This window comes from Phaethon aethereus (assembly GCF_964289735.1).
Source record: "Phaethon aethereus genome assembly, chromosome: 15".
Lineage (NCBI taxonomy): Eukaryota > Metazoa > Chordata > Aves > Phaethontiformes > Phaethontidae > Phaethon > Phaethon aethereus.
This window is the reverse complement of record NC_138591.1, coordinates 7696014-7714498: the sequence shown is the minus strand read 5'-3', so window position 1 is coordinate 7714498 and position 18485 is coordinate 7696014.

The following is an 18485-nucleotide window of genomic DNA, read 5'->3' as shown; positions in this document are numbered from 1 at the left end:
ATGAACACGTTTCTTACTGAAACATGGCTAAAATTCCAGGTTTTGTTGAAATGAAGATCTAAGACATTATTTTTTCACACAGGTCTGTAGTCAGATTGCTTGTCTCCAACTGCTGATATTGGTTGTTTTGAATCTTCCTTCTAGATACTCCTCTTTAATTTTCAGCCTAAATGTTATATTAGTTGTTCTTATGTTTATGTTTTATGTCCTTTAGTTTAAATAGTTCTTCTGCCTCCATAATGCTTACTTCCCTGGGAATATTTACAGAAGGCAACTACATTCTCTCTCAGCCTTCATTCTGCTAAGTTAAAGAAGCTAAGCTCATAGTTGTCTTTTGTAAGTTGAGGTCTGTGTTCCTATCGTCCTTTTAGACCATTCTTTCACCAGCTCCAATTTTTCCTCAGCTGCCTTGAAGAAAAATGAACACAACTGTATCTCAGTATTACCAATAATGCTGCAAAAATTACAACTGTATCTCAGTGTTACCAATAATGCTGCAAAAATGTCTTGTAAATCCTGTTAATATGTCTCTAATTTCTGGAAATACTTTTCCTGATTCATATTAGGCCTTAATTTGTCTTTTCTTTAAGGCAGGGATGCCACAACATAGTGGCATCAAATATTTTCTGACCAGTCCATAAAGTTTTTGTTTAGCAGGCTTCTTGATTTCCTGAGAGTTTACTGGCTGTTGGACCCTACTTCTGGGGCAACTTTGCCAGGCAGAGTCCAGTCATGTGTATAAGTCTTCCCATCATGGATAATGAATTCAGAAGACCAAGTCTCAAGTAAGTAATCACCAGATGCAATGATTCTGCTACTCACCTACCTTGGTCTGAGGTAGACCCCCAAACTGTAGCTTATCCATCCCAGGGCTGTTGGCACATGTGTACTAAGGTTCTCTGAGGTCCGGTTTTATAATGAAATAAAATGGTCTATTTCCAAATTAAATTTCGGTTTCTCATGAATTATTATTTCTTTTTTTTATTTTTAATTTTCAAATATTCCCCAGAACAGAATTCTTTCTCTAACAATAGTAAATCTCATTGTGCTTCTGGAGTTGTATGTGGAAAGAGAAAACCGATCTATATTTATCTTTGAGATTGGATTAAGAGAGCAGCAATGAGTACAGCCGTTTATATGTCTCTTTATGTCTCTGCTATTCTTAGCTGTCAGCATTTTCTTGAAGGATGTCTCCATTGTACATTGTCATCTTCAGTGTTTTCTTAGCTAACCACACTTTTCATCTGAAAACCAAGAACCAAATATTTGAGAAGAACAAACTTTACCACTTCAGCCCTTAACCTTGAAAGTCATACTGGTAGCCATATCACACTAATTGATCACCTACAGCTTTTTCTTGTTAGAATTCCCCAGTGAAGAACAATTTGTCAATTATTGTGTTATTGTATGCCAAATACAGTGGCTCAAAGCTTCCTTTGTAAAGCAGTGCCTTATCTTATGTGCAGTAACCTTAAAACACTGGACTTCATTCTCTGGTAGATGGATCGTCACTTTTCTGCTACTACTGATTTTGCAAACTGGAGTTCCTTCCTAGAAACGCCCCCAAACCGTTGTCTCTACTGATTCTCTATTGCCTGCTCTTTCCCTCTCACTACTGTTTTCAACAATTCCCTCAAAAACTGGTTTGGTACGGAAAATCACAGTGCATGATATTTCTCTTCTACCAAGTAAATTTAAAGTTGATAAACAGAATCATAGAATAGTTTGGGTTGGAAGGGACCATTAAAGGTCATCTAGTCCAACCCCCTTCAATGAGCAGGGACATCTTCAACTAGATCAGGTTGCTCAGAGCCCCGTCCAACCTGACCATGAATGTTTCCAGGGATGGGGCATCTACCACCTCTCTGGGCAACCTGGGCCAGTGTTTCACTGCTCTCATTGTAAAAAATTTCTTCTTTACATCTAGTCTAAATCTGCCCTCTTTTAGTTTAAAATCCCTTGTGCTATCATTCCAGGCCCTGCTAAAAAGTCTGTCCCCATCTTTCTTATAGGCCCCCTTTAAGTACTGGAAGGCTGCAATAAGGTCTCCCCAGAGCCTTCTCTTGTCCAGGCTGAACAACGCCAACTCTCTCAGCCTGTCCTCATAGGAGAGGTGTTCCATCCCTCTGATAATTTTTGTGGCCTCCTCTGGACCCTCTCCAGCAGGTCCATGTCTTTCCTGTGCTGAGGGCTCCAGAGCTGGATGCAGTACTCCAGGTGGGGTCTCACCAGAGTGGAATAGAGGGGCAGAATTACTTCCCTTGACCTGCTGGCCAGGCTTCTTTTGATGCAGCCCAGGATATGGTTTGCCTTCTGGGCTGTGAGCATACATTGCTGTCTCATGTCCAGTTTTTCAGCCACCAGTACTCCCAAGTCCTTCTTGGCAGGGCTGCTCTTGATCCCTTCATCCCCCAGCCTGTACTGATACTGGTGGTTGCCCTGTATCCAAGGTTCAGGGCACCGCACTTGGCCTTGTTGAACCTCATGAGGTTCACGCAGGCCCATTCCTTGAACTTGTCCAGGTCCCTCTGGATGGCATCCTGTCCCTCAGGCATCAACTGCATCACTCAGCTTGGTGTTGTCTGCAAACTTGCTGAGGGCGCACTTGATCCCACTGTCTATGTCATTGATGAAGATATTAAAGAATACTGGTCCCAGTACGGAACCCTGAGGGACACCACTCATCACCAATCTCCATCTGGACATTGAGCTGTTTACCACTACCCTCTGGATATAACCATCCAACCAATTCCTCATCCACCGAACAGCCCACCCATCAAATCCGTATCTCTCCAGTTTAGAGAGAAGGATGTTGTGGGGGTACGTGTCAAAGGCCTTGCAGAAGTCCAGATAGACAACATTGGTAGCTCTTCACTTACCCACTGATGCAGTCACTCCATCATAGAAGGCCACTGGCTTGGTCAGGCAGAACTTGCCCTGTTCATAGTAAAGTGAAGCCCAGTTTAACATTACATATATTTATTTCCTATAGTGCATTACTGTCAAACTTCCAGAAACATTGTTCAAGAGTGAAAGTAAGCTAATTCACTTACAGGAACAGGCAGTTTTTAATTTTATTGTTGATATTAATGGATTGTTGAATTATTATCTAGCAGTTAAATTTCAGGTTACCCTCCACTGCCTCCTTCAAGGAATCATCGTGAGTGGTAAACCATAGTGCATGTGACTATAGAATAGAGCATCACTGGAAATGTGACTAACATTTTTCACTGTCTCACTGGGTTGCCTCTTTCTTGGTTAGTTCTCCCTCCTTTTACCCAGCATTGATTTTTTTTTTTTTTTTTTTTTTTTTAGTTAGAACCCACAGTATCAAACACACAACTTTATCTAGAGCACAACTTTATCTCTGTATTTCAAGATTCATTTACGTTCATGAATGAAATGAGTAGAACTGTTTGCTTTTATGAAGGCTTGAGACATTTTTTATGGTGATAAGCAATAAACTGACTGGGTATGATTGAGAGAAGGATGTGATAGATTCTACTGCTCTGTGCTAGCAGAGAACTTTGTTCTCTACTAATACAGACAATATTTTCATGATTGTGATGTCAATTTGGAGAAGGCCTCTGATTTTTTTCAAGGGAGTGCCTGCTCTACATATTCTAAAATTGGGTTACTTTATAGAGAACTGAGCCCCCAAAATAACTACATACTTCTCAGTAATCTGTGAAGTTGGTTGTTCCAACAGGTTTACCAGGGCCAGAGAGACAAAAAAGAGGACAGAAATGTGAAATAAGCTAAAGCTTTTTGAATATTCTCAGTGCTGTACTGAAAAGCTTTGAGGAGGGAAGAAACAGAAATCTGTTGGTAGTAAGTCCACACAAACAAGAGGTGGCTATAGGTTAAAGGAGAAAGGAGAGCCCTGGTTTACCCAATCCTGAACTAAGTCTTCCACTGCACAGAGGCCCAATTTTCTCAGCGACCGATCGCAGTTGAAGACCTTCTACTTTGTGGTGTGAGAATGTAATCAGACACATGTCATTGTACAGATCTGGTGAAGGCATTATATGTGTGGGGGAAGTGATTACAAGACTTGTTGGAAAGCCATGTTACACAATGAGTTACATGATTAGCTATCAGAAGCCAATGTTCAGGAGATGGTATTTAGTGTATCATCTCATCTAACCATAGCCACCTAAACTGGCAGTCTAGGCTGTGTTTGGGGTCAATGGAGAAGGAAGTGCATCACAAGAGTGTTCATCATTGGATGAAGCCTCCTCTGTCCTACCTGTTTCCATAGTTTATTGAGTGAACAATGTATAAAACTTAAGACTAAATCCTTAATTTTTAGATGGCAGAAACTGCTCTGAATTCTCTTCAGAAACAGTGTTGAGAAACTGGTTTTTGGTGTATTGATAAATATGGCAGAAAGTAGCTGCAGTTACTTGACACTATTAATTAACATTTGTCAGCACTTTCTAGAGACTACCCTTCTCTTGCTTGTGTGGGGCCCATCAGGGTCATCCCTGATACTAGTAGTTGTCACTACTATGTAAATAATAAATAATGGACTAGACAGTGAAAAAGCATGTGTAAAAGAAGTAGTTCATGTAGTAAAAAAAAGTAGTTAATCTTCAGATATCATATGAAGTTAATTCCTTGTGAAATCTCTTTAAAAGAGCTATTTCTAATCCCAGCTATCTAGAATACTATACCTAGTCTAAGAGAAAACTGCCTCTACATGGTCCTTTGCAACAGTAGAATACTCACTTGCATATCATTTATGTATAGACTTTTCCACTGTTTTTCTATCTTCAGTGAAAAAACAACTGAAGATAGAAAGTAGTATGCAGTGTTTCATAAATACTATTTGAGCTTGACATCCAATTTAAATTTAAGATTAAGTTCAAGATTTTGCTGCTGTCCATTTTGTGTGTCAGCAATTGGGCTCCACCTTTAGCTGTTGGTTTTGTTTGTTTGGTTGGTTGGTTTTGGACCAGCCTAAAACTGCTCTGGAAGTCACTTTCTATTTTCATTAGCAGTACAGTCCATAGATAACTTTTTTCTATACAGATACAACAAAATAATACAGATTTCTCTGTTTTTCAGAAATTACAGTTGACAGTTTTTTACAAGTTACAGAGTTTGCAGTTACGGCAGTAGATTGGGATGCAAGGGATCTGAGTATCAAGTTCTTTGTAATAACCTAGGCTTATGTGGGTTTAGGCAAGACATTGTATTTCTCTTAAATAATGACCTACCTTTGTCTTGTCTTGTGTGCTACTGAGCATAGAACCTGCTCCACCTCTGTACAGCATCATTCCAGTCTTGTCAGTCAAAAATGGAAAAAGATCTGGCATAAGACAAATAGATGATAGAGTTCAGTGTCTACTGTAACATTGTATTCCTTTGAAAATCCTAGCTATAATTATCATCATAATTTGTGATGAGCACCAAAATGGAACAATGGGACTGGATCAAGGGCTTCAGAGCAGGTGAGAAAATGATTTAGGAAAAGATTCTAGAAATTTTGAATTTTTTTTCATGTTTTCTAATGTAACCCAAGCTCTTCCATTTCCATTTCTTTGATAACAATACCAAGCTCATCTGAGTCTGAATTTCAACCTGATATTTCTCTTTACTTGTAAATCTCAGTCTTGTCCCTCTGTGGACTTACGGCAGATGTGCAACCTTTCCTATGTTACGGTTGCAAAATCTTGGGCACTTCATTAGAGTGAATGGAAAATTATAGTCACTTGTTGATGAGGATTTATGGTGTGAGTCCTCTGTGCAGGATTTTACATTGGAAATTCATTATATTTTTATTCCATTTGATGGTTAATAACTTGCTGTGTTTTTTTATAAAATTATTTAGTGTACATCATGAGAGAGATGGACAAAACCTTTGCTGTTTGAAGGCAAAACGATGTAGACTATTGCTCAAACCTGCTATCCTTTTGCTATACATTAAATCTCACACTTGCTGGGCTCTGTAGCAGTAAAATGTTTCCATATCTAGCAGTTGAACTTAATGCCAGGTAAGTAAGTGCTTTAGTGTTTCAAATTGACAGACAAGGGTTTATATTTTCCAAATCAAGGTAGAAAATGGATGGTGGGAAAGGGATACAATGTTCATAAAGTACCTTGAAAGCACTGCTTTGCTCTTAATAAAAGCCGTGAAATGTTTACCTTGTTACTATTGCTCTATTACTGCTGAATATGAACAGGAAAATGAAGCACGACAGTTCAATCTGTTTGAACTGTTGATCCTATATTGATCTATATTGATCCAGGCTTCCCTACAGTACGTCATCTTTCCTGTGACACCACACATAGTACTTGTCTACCCCATAATAAATAATACAGTGTATGAATTCAACCTGACCTGCAGAGGTCATCATTTGGGGATCTTCTGTTCCTTCCACAGCACATGCACCCACTGACTTTATAGTACATGCAGGCTGAGTCTACCAAGTGTGCTGCATTAACTGGACCAAAAAGTACACATGACAGAGAAAGCAGTGTCTTTTATGGAAGTGGTTGACCTTACCTCCCTTTTCTACCAGTGGAAAGGCCAAGTATATTAGGTTTTACAGCTGTGCCAATGTTTTCATTTGTTTGTTCTAGAAAAAACAACGGCAAATTCTGTAAGTGAATGATTTAAAACTGCATTAAACATTCTGCAAAAAGTTAAAAAAAAAAAGCTGCTGGGCTACCTGGGACTTCACAGCTCCCAGTGCTGTGAAACACTATGTAGATGCAACTTCTCTATGTATCCATGGTACAACATTGAGAGGCAGGATGTATCAGTTGGACAAGGACAAAGGTCTGTGTTACTATCATAACATAATGCCTAGCTCTCTATAGCCATGCCCTTTACTGTATAATCTTACCATCAGATTGTAGGTTCTTTGTATGTTCCTGCTGAGTTTTCCCCTAAAAGAGCTAAATTCACACTTTAAACCTGGGATGATGTGATGTTAATTATCCTTCTCTTTGGATTTAGTGTGCAAAGCTCTGGAAATTAATATGTTGTGAAGTGCTGAAATGAATCTAGTTTCTTCAGTCTGTGGGAAGCCCAATACAGGAATTAATTTTGCTTCCTACCCTTGCATGTGCTGTGTAAACATGGAATGCTCTCTTACTACATTTCCACCTCTGTAATTGAAAAGTTCATACTGAAGTTACATGTGGGAATTGTTATTGGAAAGTGATTTCTTTTTTCTTGTCCTCAATAAGTACAAATCCCAAGCAATTAAACTTTTGTTTTATTATACAACTATAGAATGTCTGCTAAAAATTTCACAGGAACATGTTGCAGTTTCAGAAGAAATAAAAACTTTGAAAACCAGGATATTTTCCAGCAAGGCTAACCAAACATGTAAACATTAAAAATTGTGTCTTGACTTTGGACAACAAAAAGTACTGGGAAATATTTAATACTGTCCTTGATCTTTTTCTGAATGCATAGAATTTGATACTTACAGGCAATAGCCTTGTTTAGAGGAATGGAAGCACAAGGCTGTGATGATTGATGACTTTGGAATAAACCTGTATATCTGTACGTTTTGCTGTTTCCTGAAAATTTGTACAAAATTAATTTATTTTGTACACTTTTTCAATTGATTTTTGTTTGTTTGTTTTCAGCTTGAGAAACAACGAATTTTTGTTAAGTTCTCCTGCCCTAAAGAACCTCTCCTGACGTTCAGCATGGTCATGCAGCTTAGAGGTTTCCACAACACCTATTGCCCTCATTCTTATGGCCTGCAATATTGTTTTATTTATAAACTTGCACTCAACTGTTTGTATTTCAAATGGTTTAAATTGCAGCTTTAAAATAAAAGAATTGAGATTCTTGTTCTTCCCCTTGTGCTATTTTGGTGGCACAAAGGGGACTTTAAATGTGTCTTACTGAGAACCTGACTCAGAAGAAAATATTTGAATTTTCGCTCAAGTGAAGGGTGTATCAGTTTCACTAAACTCAGCATGACTTAATGTGCCTCAATGTAAGAATATGTCTATGTGTTTTACTGGATCATACGTTTAGTGCTGGTCATAGAAATATATTTTTGGAGGAGCTGTGTTTTGTTGGCTGGAATTCATGCCACATACCCCAAGAATTTTTCAAGTCCATGAGACCTGTTGCTTTTCACCGAAAGTTAAAACTCCTGTGTTCCATTTGTCTTGCAGAAGGAGGTTTATAGTTCCGTTTGCTTCAGATTCTTTATGAAAATACTGTAGGGTATCAGTTGTAAGAGAACTGCTGGGTCTCAGCCATGCTTTGGGAAAGTGGTAAATGAATCACAGTGTGATTTTGGTGAATGTCAGCACAGAGGGAACTGTCAGTGACTGAACCAGGGAAATTTTGTGTGTTATTTTAGGGCCAAACTTGTTAAATGTATGTATAATTTTAATAAGTATGCCTCTCTCCAGTAAAATCAGGGCATTTTGCAGCTGAAAGTGTCATTATTTGGAGCCTAGGAGCCAGGTCTTCAGTGAAAAGAAACCAGTCCAGCACCATGTTATTGCTGCAGTTGTACCGATACATCAGCAAGGCTTGAGTTCCTAAGAAACCCGAGGTGCTGTCAGAGGAATACAGGATCTTCTGTACCCAGACTGCCAGGCTCATTATTGTAGTGACCAAAGACATGCTTCCATCTTGCTATATTATGACCTACCAGTATAAACTTCTCATTTTATCTCCTAATAAATGAACACCTTCTTTACAATCTAATGGGTTGTGCTTGCTGGCAGAAATACTAAAGGCGGCAAGGAAGAAATTATAATTCATGAAATTATTTGGGGTAAAGTGGGAAACTCAGCTTATCTGAATTGCTGCTTCTCTGTTATTGATGAGAACGTCAGTCTCCAACACTTGAAATCCTTTCAATCCTTTAACTGTGATGAGTTATCAGCCCATGCATTGAACCTGGGAAAGGTACAATCAGATGAGTGTCTTCTGCTTTGGAAATAACATCTTGCTTTTTGGACCTCCAATGGATTATATCTGTGTAGTCAGGGAACACAAATGCAGACACTGAGAGAACTGAAAGACTGTTCAGGACTCTGTGAGCAGAGAGAAAAACAGCTTTTATGTTGGAACAGAACTACTGTTCCCAGAAGAAAACATTTAAAGCCTAATTCAGAGTTCACTAAAGTTAATGAAAGGTTTCCATTGACTTTGCTACTCGATTTCTATATAGGATATTGTACTGCGGAATCAGATGTCTTCCAATAGTACATTTAGGAAATGCAACTATCATCTGTCCAGTGTTTTGTTTTTTCATCCTCTCTTTAGGAAGCAAATAATGACTTCATTATGCTGGTCATGAATTTGGAGTGACATTTTGCGTACATGTTGCTTTGTGTTCCTATTGGCAGGTTGAAGGTGTGTTTTGCAGTTGGAGAAATTTGGGAAGATTCTTAGATACTGAGAAAGTTCAGTTAGAAATCTGGTCCCCAAGAAAGTTCTGTTGGCCTACAGACATTGTAGCAGGATTAGCTGTGCCAGACAAGTTCTGCCCAGACTCTCTTCTTAGGAAAATATTTTTTGATATTATGGGTTGGGCCACAGAGAGCTTTGAAATTAAACACTCTGGCTGACTTGAGATCATGGGAATCCAAGCTTCTTTAAGCGCTGGAAAACAGACTGAATGCCAAAAGCAGTAGAATAGTATCGTAGTTTGGAAAAGTGCAATTTATGACAGATTTCTGAGGAATGCAGGAAAACTTTGCAATTCTGCTAGATGCTAAATTTGGAAAAAATATGGAAAATAGCAGTTGCTGTGCTTTCCCCCTTTATTTTCCCTTTAAAATGTTAGAATTCCAAGTACAGTTTTGGTTTTTTTCTTCTCTTTTCTGCAACTAGTTAATATGCAGGATGTCCAAATAGTATTTTGATCGACTTTTTGTAGAATATTGTATGCCTCCTTGTCGGGAATATCAAATTCCTTTACCTCAATCTTGCTATTAGATGTCAGGGAGGGATGGAATAGTACCTTGAGAGAGGAACTGGGATGCTCAAATCAGAGTTATGCCTGAATAATCTGCTACTTCTACTTTTGTGTCCACCCTGACACCTTCTTTCCTATTTCCTACCTGGTACTTGCATCACCCTTTTGTATCTGCCTTGTCCATATGAGTCTCACCTGACATAAGGATTCTGAGTTCTCTTACTTTCCTGTGTGGTGCACAACATAACAGGATCTTTGCTGAGGCTACTGGTTGATTATGTACACTGTTTATATGTTCTGTCTCAGAGAGAACATTCTTGGGTCTCTTGGGATGAATGTATGCTCACTTTCAGATCTTCAATGTATAACATCAAATCTCTGCACTGAGGATTCCTGCTTAGTTCTTTGAATACATTTTTCTTTCAAACTTATCCTTAAAAAGACTACAAACCTCATTAATTTGAAGGCATGATTTGAAAGTTTGTCACCTACTGCTGTAAAATCTAGTGTCAAAGTCTCTGTGTTGAAAGCTCCGTTCATGTTGCAGATTCCTCTGTTTGTACCAGTGGTGGTGTTTACAACACTCTACCTTTTAAATTATAGTTTTCCTGAGATTTTAGGACAGATTACTATATTCTTTTTTTTTTTTTTTCCTTTTACCAAGACATTACAGGCTTCTCAATAGTGTTTAGTCACAAGGAACATATTCTATGTGAATGCTGGTGTTTTGGATAAATTTCACTACTTTATAAGGGTCAAAGGATGGAATTTGCCTTTGGATATATGTATGTGTGCCCCAAAAGAAAGAAAGAAGTGTATTTAAAGGAGAATTTAAGTTAAGGTTTGATAGAAAGCCTCTTAGGGCAGTAGAAAACCTTCTATGGATTTCAGTGGATTTGCAAAAACCCATCCCAGTAGGTAATTAACTCAGAAACTTGACCTAATTTTTATGGTATTTACTTAATGATCATATGTGTTGTTTATTTGCTGTGGTTTCAGAAACACTCTGTGTCGGTTATCATTCATTGAGTTTCTTTTGCTCAGCTCTGTCTGATTCTTTGCTTTTCAAAGTTGAAGGGTGAACAAGAAGTTCAGGAATTTCATCATGAAAGCTATACAATGTAAAGGAATTGACACCTAGAAAAACAAGCAGAGTTGAACAGGATTTGACAGGTTGCAGAAAAGAGAGAGTGAACAAGATGGGAACAATGAGCAGCAACTAATTATTATTTCACTGGTCACCATAACACATTAAAAACTTCCAAAGGCTGTGAAATTAATTGCATGCAGAACAGCACTCAAGGTGCTTAATATTTTGTCTCTCTGGGACAATTTGCTGGAGACATCCTTTGAACTACAAATACAAAGCAGGAAAGACGGCACTCTCTCTGGCTGTGTCATTCTTCATTTTAATGAGGAAAAAATGTCACACAGAGCAGTGTGAATTTGAAATATTATAATATGCTTCAGTTTTATGTCAGAGTAAGTATGTTTCTTAAAACAGCCCTAATGATTCTAAATTCTAGACCTTGTTGACAAGACATCTGCTTATTTGGCCTGTGGTTTGTGTCTCATCTATAAGCTCATTATCATATATATTAAAAGAAACCTATTAAAATATTTGCATTTTAAAATGAATGATAAACCCCCCCTACCCATCTCTCAGAAACTTGTTCTTTTTGTCTTGCAAAACATTCCACTAGGGAGAGAGAAATATTTCAGTTATTTTCAAATCATTTAACATTTTGGTAATACTTATAATTACTTTTCTCTTTAATTGATAAAGCTGGAAGGCTTACATAATATTACTTTTAAAATTCATAGTTCAATGTAAATAATCTTTTCGGTACCCACAGACCTCTCAGCTGGATGCTGACTATAACCCTAAGGGTGCTCATTCTTTCTTTTGGTCTTATTTATTATTTTCTTCTCTCCTCATCAGTTTTCTATTATTCTCTTTCCTGCCTCTTCAGCTGTCTAGCTGCACATGTAATGCGTGAAATGACACTTGAAGCCATGCTGGTTGTTTATTTAAACAAGTCATATTGAGATCAAAAGAGCAGATGATCGCAAAGATATAATAGATCTGATCTAGAAGCTCATCAGGCCCTTGAGAGGTCTTACCATTTTAGAAAATCTTGCACCTGGGCTTGTGGCTCTGAGACCTTTAGTGTCAGCCCTCCTGGTCTAGCATAAAGTGCAGGAAGTTCCTTTTGTTTCAGTGGTCTGGGTCTGGTCCTTAGTTGTCACCGTGTGAGGACAGGTTTGGCTGCTTGGCCCTATCTCAGCTCTATTAAGTTCCTCTGAGAGCAAGCTGGTGGCTTGCAAGTTGCAAGCAGTTCTTTTAGGTCGTCTTCTGTGGTACGACTGGCAAATGTAAGAAAAACATTAGAATTTGCCCACCAGTTAAGGGCCTGCCTGCTGTCCAGGCTATTTGCTCGGTCCTGTTTGTTAGAAAACCTCTGCACAAAGGATGAGAGGGGTGCTACAGCAAGTAACAGGGAAATAGCTAGCTGAGAAGATTCAGCTTTCTAGAACCTACTCAGCAAAAAGTGGCATCCTCAAAGCAGGACGTTTTCCCTAGCAAGCTCTTCTAGTGGAAACTAAAGAGGAGATAAAACTGGCTTCATCAAGTGCACCAGAAAGGTGGTCTTCTCTGAAGATGTACAGCAGTTCCTGTCACCTCTGCTGGAAGAGGTATGTGGCTTGGATGGCGTAGGTCTGTTAATGCACCCACTATGACTACCATCCACTATCACCATGCTGTGATTTTTATTTCAGGAAACAGATTCCCCAGAAGGAAAACCTGTAGCAAAGATGAGATAAATTTACTCTGGAGTACCACAAGTTACTCTGAGGACTGTATTTCTTGGTGACAAGACTGGCAAAGAACAATTTTGGCAGATAAGGTTCTCATACGTAACAAGGAAACATCTTTATTGGCTGATACTCCTCTTCCAGTCTCCTCTTTTAGAAAAAAAATCTTCACTGTGGCAGTTTCTTAAAACATCCTTAGTGCCTTTTCAGGCATTTAAACCATTTTGTTGCATATTGAAAGCAGCTGTATGAGGAAAGGAAGGCTCCTGCTGCTTCTCAAAAGCAGTATGTATAACATCACAGCTGGAAATAACATGTTTTATGAACTTGATTTATCCCCTCTGCTGTGTGGTATAAATCCTGCTTCCTCACTGCATGGCCTGCACATGTTTTGTTTGAGGGCCTCACCCTGCCAGGTCCTGAAAAAGGTGCAGAGGAAGGATTTAATTAAAAGCAAGCATTGGTTGGAGGATTGCTAACTCTTACACATCTGCTGCTGCCTAGCAAGGGGAAGCACTAAGTAGAATGGTAGGAATCAGTAAAAATATTTCCTACCTACTTGCAGTACCTAATACATTATTTCAAAATCACAATTATAACCCATGCAAAGCAGTACATGATAATGCCTCACTTAAGACAGCATGGTCTACTTGTTCTGTTTCATAGTAACTAGTGGAGGACAAACTTCCAGGATTTCCATTTTATGTTGTTTTTTTCCTCTCAGACAATGCGTTTTGTTGCCCATTTTAATGGTCTGCTAAATTCTTTCTTTTTAATGGGCAGCTGCAGAGTCCCTATTCTTAGAATATCCAAGTCAGTCCTTAGCTTATTTTTTGTCCCCAGTCGCTCTGTTGGGAAGGTTCATAGGTAACTGAGGCAGAGAAAAAATGAGGTATGTAAGGACTTTAAATGATTGAAATCTATAGGAGTTAAATGTTTGTAATGGAGTGAGTAGCTGGCTGTCATGTAGGACCAGAAGTGACTAAAGCCCAGATGGAGCTATGTTCCTCACTCCTGGCCCAGGCTGCCATTTCAGTCTTACTTGTATTACTGGTTGTCTTTGGATGTGATATACTCTAAAGTATATGGGTATTAAAAGCCAGAGGAGTTGTTTCCTTTTCTCATCATAGAAAATCTCGTTATTGATTTAGATGCTCAAACACCTAGTCCTGTGATAAACATTAAATACTGAACTACAAATAGTTTGAGCTTGAGTAGCTCTCTGTCCTAAGTATGTCCACACATACTGTGTGCAGTATGTGCAACATCATTATTTTTTGAAGGTAGTACTTACACAATGATCAGAAGCCCGTTATGGTTGTTATTGTACAAACCCATAGTGAGATGTCCCTGTCCTGCGATTTGAAATATCGAAGATGTTTAAGAGGTGGGAAGCTTTGTTTGAACAATGGGGGAACTGAAGCACACTCATTAAATATTTCACCCAGCATCACACAGGCAGTCGGTGGTGGATCTGGAAAACACTTCTGTCTTCAGTCTTATGCCTGTATCTTAACAGCAAGGCTCCTGCCAGTCGTGTATGCAAACCTAATAGATATATAGCCCAGTTACTGATTAACAAAAAAAACTGTTATGCTTTATGAAGTGTTGGAGTATTTTATCTTTTCATGTCTGTTGTGGTGTCCTTCCCTCTCAGCATGAGAGTGAGAGGGAGCAAGATCATCCAGATAGCACTGTCCTTATTAATGAGAAGTTCAGCCAAGAACGTGCTAGTTTTTCCATCACTGTGTGCTCTGGTTATCTGCAGAACAGGAATAGAAAACGAAGATCTAATCTTTAAAAAGGACTTTGGAAGATTACTTCAACCTTTATCCTGCCCCAGCTGAGCTCTGCTTAAATCCTAAAATGATCTAAATAACTTTTGTTTCAAAGGTGGACATTAGTGTACCATGCTGGAACCATGCAAAAGCAGCCAGTAGGAACTAGCTGGCGAGGGAGATTTTCACATAAAAACAAAACTGGAGAGTGTTGCCTTTTCAACTTTCTTTTTTTTTTCTTTTTCCTAACAAAGGAAAGTGGAACTGTGCATGTTGGAACAAACCAGCGGGAGAAAGTGAAGGTCAGACAAGGAGGACTATTCCTTGAATGTTAACAAGAAATGCTAACTCCTAACTCAGTTTCCCTATGTCATTATGACTTCATGGCCTCACAAAGAATTACTTGGATCTTGATTTTCACTGAAACTTTTAGAAAGGAGTAAAGACATTTTCAGTAGTCTGTGGGGATTCCACCTAAATCAGCAATGGTCTTAATTAGTCCTGCTGCTGGAACACGTTCAATCGTGGTCTCCTAAGACACTCTTGTTCCTTCAAGAGTGACCTGAAAATATGACCTGAGTTTAGGGTGGAAGAAGAGATTGTATAACCTTGTGATATTGGCTTGCACACATTGTCTGACACTGCATTTAAAACACAGAAGTTGCCTGATGGGAGAGAGAAGATGTAAAAAGCCATTTTCCAGAAGAGAGTTCTTCCCTTTGTTGTTGTGGTAAGAGAGTAGGCAAAGCTTATGCAGTTGGAGGGTTTTTTCTTTAACCTCAATTTCTACTAGAAAAAATGGTTGATTTGTGACAATATTTCACAGAACCACAGAATCATTAAGGTTGGAAAAAACCTTTAAGATCATCAAGTCCAACCATCAACCCAACACCACCATGCCCACTAAACCATGTCCTGAAGTGCCACATCTACATGATTTTTGAATACTTCCAGTGATGGTGACTCCACCACCCTGGGCAGCCTGTTCCAATGTTTGATCACCCTCTCAGTAAAGAAATTTTTCCTAATACCGAGTCTAAACCTCCCCTGGCGCAACTTGAGGCCATTTCCTCTCATTCTGTTGCTAGTTACTCGAGGGAAGAGACCAACACCCACCTCACCACAACCTCCTTTCATGTAGTTGTAGAGAGCGATGAGGTCTCCTCTCAGCCTCTTCTTCTCCAGACTGAACAACCTCAGTTCCCTCAGCCGCTCCTTGCAGACACCTCACCAGCTTCGTTGCCCTTCTCTGGACACGCTCCAGCAACTCAATGTCCTTCTTGTAGTGAGGGGCCCAAAACTGAACACAGGATTCGAGATGCAGCCTCACCAGTGCGGAGTACAGGGGTACAATCACTTCCCTACTCCTGCTGGCCACACTATTTCTGATACGCTGTTGGCTGCCTTGGCCACCTGGGCACGCTGCTGGCTCATATTCAGCCAGCTGTCAACCAGCACCCCCAGGTCCTTTTCCACCAGGCAGCTCTCCTGCCATTCCTCCCCAAGCCTGTAGCGTTGCATGGGGTTGTTGTGACCCAAGTGCAGGACCCTGCACTTGGCCTTATTAAACCTCATACAGTTGGCCTCTGCCCATCGATCCAGCCTGTCCAGATCCCTCTGCAGAGCCTTCCTACCCCCCAGCAGATCAACACTCCCACCCAGCTTGGTGTCATCTGCAAACTTACTGAGGGAGCACTCGATCCCCTCATCCAAGTCATCGATGAAGATATTGCACAAGACCGGCCCCAGAACGGAGCCCTGGGGAACACCGCTTGTGACCGGCTGCCAAGTGGATTTAACACCATTCACGACGACTCTCTGGGCTCAGCCATCCAGTCAGTTCTTTACCCAGTGAAAAGCACACTTTTCTAAGCTACAAGCCACCAGTTTCTCCAGGAGAGTGCTGTGGGAGACAGTGTCAAAGGCCTTACTAAAGTCCAGGTAGGCAACATCCACAGCTTTTCCCTCATCCACTAGGCAGGTCACCTGGTCATTGAAGGAGGTCAGGTTAGTCAAGCAGGACCTGCCTTTCATGAACCCATGCTGGCTGGGCCTGATCCCTTGGTTGTCCTGCACATGCCCTGTGAGCACCCTCAAGATGAACCACTCCATAATCTTCCCCGGTACTGAGGTCAGGCTGACCTGCAGTTCCCCAGATCCTCTTTCCAGCCCTTCTTGTAGATGGGTGTCACATTGGCCAGCCTCCAGTCTTCTGGGACCTCCCCTGTTAACCAGGACTGCTGATAAATGATGGAGTGGCTTGGCAAACTCCTCCACCAGCTCTCTCAGTACTCTCGGGTGGATCCCATCAGGCCCCATAGACTTGTGGGTGTCCAGGTGGCTTAAGAGGTCCTTAACTATTTCCTGCTGGATTATGGGGAGTTTATTGTGCTCTCCATCCCTGTCTTCCAGCTCAGGGGGCTGAATACCCTGTGGATACCTGGTCTGGCTATTAAAGACTGAGGCAAAGAAGGCATTAAGTACTTCAGCCTTGTCCTTATCCTTGGAGAAAATGCCCGCCCTCCCCCCCCCCCCCTCCAATAAGGGATGGAGATTCTCCCTGGCTCTCTTTTTGTTGTTAATATATTTGTAAAAACATTTTTTGTTATCCTTTACGACTGTGGTCAGTTTGAGCTCTAGCTGGGCTTTTTCCTTTCTAATTTTGTCCCTGCTTGACCTAACAAGATCCTTGTACTCTTCTTGAGTTCCCTTCCCTTTCTTCCAGAGGTGATAAACTCTCCTTTTTTCCCTGAGTCCCAGCAAAACCTCCCTGATCAGCCAGGCCAGTTGCCTTCCCTGTCAGCTCTTCTTTCGGCACATGGGGACTGCCTGCTCCTGCGCCTTTAAGCTTTCCTTCTTGAAGACTGTCCAGCCTTCCTGGACCCTTTTGCCCTTCAGGACTGTCTCCCAAGGGACTCTCTCAACCAGTGACCTGAACAGGCCAAAGTCTGCCCTCCAGAAGTCCATGGTAGTGGTTTTGCTGACCCCTTCCTAACCACACCAAGAATCGAGAATTCTATCATTTCATGGTCGCTAAGCCCAAATTGGCCTCCGACCACCGCATCTCCTACCAGTCCTTCTCTGTTTGTAAACAGCAGGTCAAGTGAGGCACCTCCCCTGGTAGGGTCACTTACCAGCTGTGTGGTTTATTAGGTTCAAACTCATTATTAATTTGTCTGTATGTTTCCCTTCAGTCTGGACTATGCTGTCATACAGAGCAGCTACCCCATCCGGATCACCCTCTCCGCCCCTTACTACCTTACTAAGCCAGGTAGTGACCGAGGCCCTGCCATCTCCCTTTCACTTACTGGGGAAGCTGGATGAACTTCTCTGGTAGGTGAAAGGGAGGTGGCAGGGCCGCGGTTACTACCTGGCTTGCACACCCCAGTTGTGAAGTAGTCAGGGCAGCAAGAAGGAGAAGCTGGCTTATTATGAACCCAAATAAGATTTAAGGAGCAGGCTGTGCAGCACTGGCCAATTGCAGTATTTCAGGATGTTTCAGTGAGATTTGTCTCAACTGAACACAAAGTGCCTCTGGCTGCTCCACTTCATTAGGTATCTACACAATCTGCATGATATTCCTAATGGATCAAGGTTGATATAACTGTAATAGAAACTTGATTTGCTTTCATGTATGTACTTTTGGATTCAAAGCACTGTCTTTCCTCTTCCCCAAACAAAGGCAGAGTAATGAAAATAACTGCTAGTTACCAGGTATACAGAGGAGATTTGGAATAGCATTAGCAGTTCTCCCATCACACCACAGCCCCTAGGAGATAGATACTGGGGAATGCCTGCCACCAGTCACAGAGTCTGAATGCTCCATATCACCATAGGAGTCAAAGGCACTTAATACTTTACAGGAGGTGTTTATAGCATCAATCTCTAGGGCAGCATGTGAATTAGAAAAGAGATCATGTGTGTACCTGTCCTTGCTGTTACTTACCCTGCCATTGAATAAAACAAAGCAGCATAA